The following is a 7,657-nucleotide window of genomic DNA, read 5'->3' as shown; positions in this document are numbered from 1 at the left end:
ACAAGGCTCAATGCAAAATCAAGTAGCATATGTGTAAGGTTTTCGATGGGATCATCATATGGCTTTTGTAGGAATTTAGCATCATCAAGGAGTCAAGCTATTGATTTTGAATTTTTGAATTTTTGAAAGATAAAGTTCCCAAGTACTTTGCAAAGAGAAGCAAGGTTCCTTTCATCATACCATATCTCATTCATCAACTTCTTAGATAACATGCTTTCCCTATGATAAGTTGTTCACAAGTAATAGGAATGTAAGCGAGGAATAAAGTATATGCAAGCCAACCATAGGAAAGGCATGTTTAACAAGAGGAGATTGGCAAGGTTCATTGAGTTTAATTTTAGTGATCAATATGAAATTTGTTTAAACTCAAGAATCAGGGAGTAAGAGGGTTGTGATGCACAAACCATCATTGAACATGAAGAAGATGAAACTGAGGGGATTAGAGGTGGTTGAACCATAGGTTTGGCCATCCCTCTATGGATCCCATTTGTCCCGTTCTTCAGTGTGATGGGTCCTCTGATGTTGTGCAACATGTTGGGGGAGGATCTCGAATGAGTTTGCACTTGGTGAGTATGAGAGATCTCCCCCACACTTATTCTTATACCTATTTTTTATTCAACGAAACAAACAAAGGGTGGAAATAAAAACTCTACCGGTTTGAATACCAAGGAGTTCAAACTTTTATTAGCTCAGGGCACATGAAGTGAGTATGGCATCTCAATTTCTTTTTATTTTTTTTGTTATTTATTTTTATATTCTTTTTATCATGGCAAACCTGGCATGATGGGTCACTTAGCAGGGTGGAAACACGCGGCAAGGATGCACAAAGTGTGTGGGATACTTACCTAACCAATTTCCCAAGTGTTGAACAAAAATGCAAGAGTTAAGCTTTATATGCATGGAGCAAAGCTTTGCATTTGTTCTGCTCATGCATCTGTCTTCCCACCAAGCAGCGTTGTACGATTGTTGGGGTTATTGTACGCTACTCCTTGGTTGTTTATTTTATTCCCTGCAAAATGTTAGTGGACAACAAATACTCAAGGAATGTTTAAGGAATTTTGGAAGGATTTCATCATTGCCTTGAGATTAGTTGTTCACATCCATGCTTAATAAAAAAGATTCAATTAGCACGGATCCCAAAACGCTTGCCATTTTATTTTTTATTTTTTTATTGTTCACCAATTTTTTTGTTTGCATAATTCAAACAAGGCTAAGATAAAATTGCATGAACATAACAAAGGGGCATTTTGTAATATACTCACAGTGAACCTTGAAAGGTGATTTGTGCCTCCCATGCATGCTGTGCAATTTTGTTGCTGAAGTGCGTTCCGGGCCTTGATTTATCTCCAATGGGGATTGAACTTGAGGACTTGCCCATCAATTTTGAAAGTTTTCCTACAGGGGTTAGTCCATGAAAAATATGCATTCAGAGTCTATGATTTTGATTACCTCGGTGGTTCATTAACCAAACTCGATACCATGTCTAATTTTATTAGAGAAGGCTATTTAACCTAAGCACCATGCTTAATTTAAAGAGCCTACGGATGCGCCTTTAGAAAATACATCAAAACCAGAGCATACAAAGATAAGCCAAAGGATGCATCAATTTGAAGAATCAAGTTATGATCTCGTGGAGATAAATATGAGCAAGGGATTAGTGAATCATACCTGAGTATTCTCACCGGCAGCATATAAGGATGGATGATCTGAAATTGTGCAGTGGTGGTGTGGTCACATATGGTGATCGATTGCTCCTCCATTTTGATGTGGATTTTAATGGAGGAAGGCACTTTGACCACACCAACTTAGGTGAGCCATACTCATGCCTCGTGTTTGTGGGAACCATGTTCTTTTGAGGCATGATTCGTTTGCACAATGTTATAGGATTGGAGACGCAAAGTACATCTCTTTTTGCGCATGCGAGCAAGTGTCAATCGGGGTTGAGTAGCAAAGGCCTAGAAAGGAAGATGAGCATTCCTCTTGATTGTATGCGCGCATGAGCTGTTAGAGCGAAGCTATGCAAAGCTGGGAGTGGACGAGGATTATACCTAGGCTTTGCAAGAGTAAGCGAGAGCAAGGCTGGGTAGAGCTAGGTGGTGAAATGATTCATACCAAGGTGTAATGCCACAGCTTGAAGGCATGCTCAAAAAGTGGTGTTTGATCATGTGGTGCTTGCTAGCTTTCTCCTACTCTTCTTCTTCCCCTTTTCCTTTTTATTTCTCTCTTGTTTTTTTCTGCTTCCTCTTTTTTTTCATCATCATCATTTTTTTCTATTTCTCTTTTTCTTTTTTTCTCCTATTTTTTTCTTTTTCTAGCAAGGCAGAGCTGACATCACCTTTAAACCAAGATAGCCTTTGGTATGGATGGAACTTGTGGCGAGATTCTCACCATCCTCCCCCACACTTGGGCTTTTGTGTGAAAGCCAAGTGTGCGATAGCGGGGTCTCCATTTGAGTGTGTTCCATCACCAAAGAGCATTAGGTGCATATTTGATGCAGCTCCCATGTTCTCTAGCATTGTATGCCCTCTGTTCTTCTCAATCTCAACCTGAAATGGTTAGCGACCAAGAATACCCGAAGGTGCATGCTATCCTGAAAGCATGTTCTTGCTTTTATTGAAAAGGAAGCTTCTCCTTTTTTATGACATTCTGGGCTATCTCCCGGCAGTGCTTCATTTATGGTCACAAACTTGACCGTGGGGGATTCATCCTGCAGCTATCAATGGTGATGTAGTTCTCAGCTTCATCACCATTTGTTGATTTATCATCATCATTCAAGCTGCATGATTAGTGTTGCAGTGCAACTATGGGATTTGCAATATTTATGATAAATGAAATCATCCACAACCATCCTTCTAAACATTTTGCGAATGACGATCGAGAGGTGGTTGTGGTCCTTGTAAGAACACGCGGTACCAAGTGAGACGGACTCTGGAGACTGCTTACGTGAGCAAGATTCTTGAGGAAATCTGAAAGAGAAGCTTTCATTCTCGTTTGTGGAATCCTTTCTCTTGGACTCCAGAGTCATCATCTCAGGAAAGTCCATGGCACAAGAGTTCTCTTTCTCAAGAGATTCATCATGAAAGATGAGGCTAGATGGATAATGCTAAAACTCAACCGAGGTCATTCGGTTTCAAAGAGATGAGAAATAGGTTTGGATGAAACGAACGGTGACCCAAACATCACCTCCTCGAGTGGGTAAGAGAACTCCGAAGGTTGAATTTCTTCTTCCTGCGGTGTTCGTGGTTTGGGAGAGGGCTCAACAGATGAATCTTGGGATGTGGAAGGCACAAGGTTGGATTCGACTACTGAGGGGCTCTCATGGCTTGACTCGGATTCCTGGTGGGGTTCGCTAGGATTGGTGAGGAAGCAAGAGTTTCCAAGGAAGTTATCTAAGATTTCATTTCCTTTTGTCGGATTTTTATGCGCGAATGAACCTCCAGTGGCGATGCCAAGATGTAGGGAAGAGGTCATGTCTAAACCCATGAAAAAGATGTTTATTGATCCATCATCACGTATAGACAAACCTGGGCTTGATGCTAAAAGGCGTGAAAATCTAGCCCATGCTGCACCTATGGACTCCTTCTCTAATTTCTCAAATGCAAGAATGTCACTCTAGGGAGAAGTTAGGTGGGATAGAGGAGAGAACAAGTGACGAAAGTCATCTTGGAGCTTTTCTCAATCACCGTTCAAACTCTCCATGTTGTGAGTGTACCATTGCTCCGCCCTCTCTTTGAGAGAGAAAGGAAGCAACTTCCACCTCAAGGTTTCCTATGTTATGCCAGGAATTACCAAGCACGAACACATTTCCTCGAACACTTGCAAATGATCATGGGGACCTTCATTGATAACTCTAAAGAAGGGTCGTTCCCGAACCAAGGAAAAACAGCTAGGGACAAGTCCAAAGCCAAAAGCTGTGGTAGGCTTGAAGAGGGTTGTGGCTCTAAGAACTTGCCCTGAATGGTTGAAAGGTATGGACAAGGATAATTTTTCATGGGTAGCGGGGGTGAAGGTAGAGGTAAGAAACCTAAGGACGTGATTTTTTTAGATAAAGTTATGAGGACGAAGTAGGTTCGAAGGTAATACAGCAACCGTTCCCCGGTGATGGCGCCAAAAATGCTTGTTAGTATTTCTTAATATTCACAGAATAATCCGCAAGCGCACGGAGATACCGTTGTAGCACTTCACCTTTGAGTATTCAAGGGTATCTTATTTCCATGAGGAATGGAAGTACTAGCCTTCTAACTGGTTCATCCAAGGACACACAAGAATAAAGTAGGCGAGGATAGAGAGGATTCCTATGGCTTAAGAGTTCTGGTAAGAAAGGTTCAGCCTCTACTTGCTTACTTCGGGTACCGGCTTACACCTGGTCTGCCAAGTGTATCTGGCTATTAGCTCTATGTCCAACCCGAATGTGGGGGACTACAAGGGACGGACAGGGCGTGGTGCCACCTACCTCGAAAGACCGTGGGGAAGGGTAGCAAACAAAGGAAACTTCAAGCCTAGACACCACGTCTACACTATCAATTACTGCTTCTAGCCCTGGCCAGACTCCGTCTTAAGACTCAAATCCTTAAGCTAGAAACAACCGATCAAGAGCGAACATTGATCCCGCAAGCAAGTAAAGAGTAAAACTTATTTAACCAAGAGACTAACCACAATAGGAGATCACGAACACTTACTTAGTATCACACCCGGTTTTTAAGGACAAAACTGAATGCATAACTATATGTATGTCAGGATCAAGTTTCATACATATAGTGACTTCATCAGTGAACATATATATTTGCATTTATAAAGACGAGATACAACTTAATCAAATTTTATATATATAAATGTCTATATGCACGAATTATCCGAATTAAACAATTAATTAGAAAGAATCGATGAGAGCATCTAAACATCGTACTCCATGATTCGAATTGAACTAAACAAATTAAATTACAACCACATTTAAGTTGATCTTAATCAAATTAACATTAATTATAAAACCGGAGTAAAGACTTAATTGGATTTTATTTCGAAAAACTAGATGAGAGGATATTATTCAAATTAAATTGATATCTAATTTTAGAAACATAAATTATGGTACAACAACACTACCAAATGATAGCTTAGGGTTTTAAAAGACTAATGCAAAAAGAACGGATCAAAACAGATCTAAAACGCGGAAACTAGGATCTATACGTAATTAACTATCGACTTCAGGGGTTAGCAGGAAAGAATTACTAGACTCAGAAAATAGTACTTGCAAATACAGAAAAGTTTAGGGTTAGATCTGAAAAATTCTATGGTGGGGCTGGATTGAGAAGATGTAATAGATCTAGGGGGTTTTCTGCAAATTTCGCAAGACATAGAAATTTACGCGATAATTACAGAATCTTCCAGGGACTAAAACCTAAAAGCTTGGAACAGCCCATCCATGGCGGCTGCGGGTAATGTACCTCAAATTCCCGTCGATTTTGGCCACGGGAGAGCGCGGGAAGTGGGGAAAAGAAAGAGAAGAGGGAGGGGGTTTGATTCCATGCCTTACCCGCAGCGGAGGAGCACCAAGGCGATCGAATTTCGTGAGAGACAGAGGCGCCGGCGGTCTGTTCACGGGCGGCCGTTCGGTGTTCATGGCGGCGGTAGTGCAGGGGCTCGAGCACGGGCTAGATGCACAGGGGCGTGGGGCAGGGGCGGTGCTGCTGCAGGGTGATGCAGCACAAGGCCAAGGGCGCAGGCAGGGAGACCTGGGCAGCAGCGGCGCTGGGCAGGCCTGGTGCACGGCGGTTGGCTGCAGGGGGAGCGGGCAGAGGGCAGCGTAAGGGTAGGGCCGGGTGGCCTGCAGGGGGCGCGGCGCAAGGGGGGAGGCACGACGCATGGTGGTTTGCAGGGGCTGGGTGACGGTGCGTCTGGTGGTGGCGATGGGCGGTGCAGGAACGCGAGGAGGAAGGCGTGCTGCAGGGGCATGGCGGCGGCTGTGCAAAGATGAGCGGAGGAGGAGGATGCGTGGGGCAGCAGGGGCTAGGGCACAGGGGGAAAGGCGGCGCTGGGAGGTAGAGTGCGAGCAACAGGGGGCACGAGGGCTTGCGGGGGCTCGTCTTGCGGACTTTTATAGGGTGAAACATCTTGGTTCGATGTGGCACGCACGCCAAGGGGACGGCGGTGCGGTGCAGCACCCAGACTCGATTGATTCTGGCTGGTGGGGGTGCAGGGTCAAGGATTTAGCGAGCAGGGGAGCGATGCGAGGCCGAGGGGTTCGGTTATGGGCCGAGAGCTAAACATAGGCTGGCCGAGCAGGTTCATTTGGGGCTGGCCTGGAACGCTGAACTCGGCCGCGGAAAGAAGAAAGATGGGGAGGTGGAACCGCACCGGCACAAATCAACAGGCCGATTGAGAGCGAGGATCGATCGCGGATAGAACGAGATAGAGAGATAGAGATAGAGAAAGGTCGAGCGGGTTCGGTTATGGACCGAAACAGGATCGGGTGAGGGCTGAACATGAAAACGAGCTGACAGAGCCGGTTGAACGTGAACCATTTATTCGGTAACGCGAAAAGTGGAGGAAAGGATCAGGCCGAGTCGTTGGGGTTGACGGCGATCGAACATCATCGGAAAAACACCGATGATGAGCCACGAGGCGTCGTTTTCAAGCATGATTTGATCGGGGGAAACGGTTAGAGGATCGGGAGCTCGATGGGACATCTTAAAGATTCAGAGAGGACAAGGTTAAAAGGACGTACAACAAGATATGGCTCTGTCCGACTGCGATGAAAATCAAAATAAAAATATTTTCCAGAACACATTTTCAAGTTTAAAATAAATCTAGAAAAGTCCAGATAAATATTTCAAACCATGAAAAATATATCCGGAAGAATCCCAAAATTTTCCGAGGAAAACTCGGAAGGTAATTTTAGGACATGAGGAATCCAAATAGAATATTTGGGACTCATGAAAAAGAATTTTAGAACTTTCTATATAAAAATGGATCTAGCTCTAGGATAAATGAGAATAATTGATAGAAAAATTCTGAAAAAACTCGAAAAACCCTGTTTACCAACGAACACATTCTAAAAGATAGTCACATACTAAAATTAAATATTTTAGGGTGTGACAGAATGACCCCCCTTAAACAGAATTTTGTCCCGAGATTCGCAAGGACTGGTGACAAAGATGAGAGTTAGGGCAAAAGATTTCATCAAGGAGGCGACAAGATAATAATATGGGTATCGTGAAAAGAGAGAATTTGGATTTGGATCTTCTTCTCTTGATTTCAATTGGATTGGGCAGAAGGCGTTGATGAGAGATTTCGCAAAGTCTGGCGATAGGAAGGGGAGATAGAACATAGAGTTTTTGATAAGGAGTAAGGTGAGATGGCAGGATGGGTAAAAAGAAAAGGAGGGAAGATGATTGGGTCTTCTTCACATGCTTCCAAGCAGATGGGGTTGACGAGAGATTTGCAAAAACTTGTGGTTGAAAGGAGGCGAAAAGGTAACAAGATGGGTATCAAGAAAGAGACAAAAAAAGATTTGGGTCTTCTGTGCTAACTTTCTCTAAGGAGCAAGAAGATGGCATTGACAAGTGATTCATAAAGTCTAGAGACAAAAAGGAGAGATAAGGTAAGGAGCTTCTGACAAGGAGTAAAGCGATATGACAAGATGGGTATCAAGACAAAAGGA

Source organism: Panicum hallii, chromosome 5 (assembly GCF_002211085.1).
Source record: "Panicum hallii strain FIL2 chromosome 5, PHallii_v3.1, whole genome shotgun sequence".
NCBI classification, from domain to species: Eukaryota; Viridiplantae; Streptophyta; class Magnoliopsida; order Poales; family Poaceae; genus Panicum; species Panicum hallii.
The sequence above is the reverse complement of the archived record's forward strand: the minus strand, read 5'-3'. Positions refer to the sequence as shown.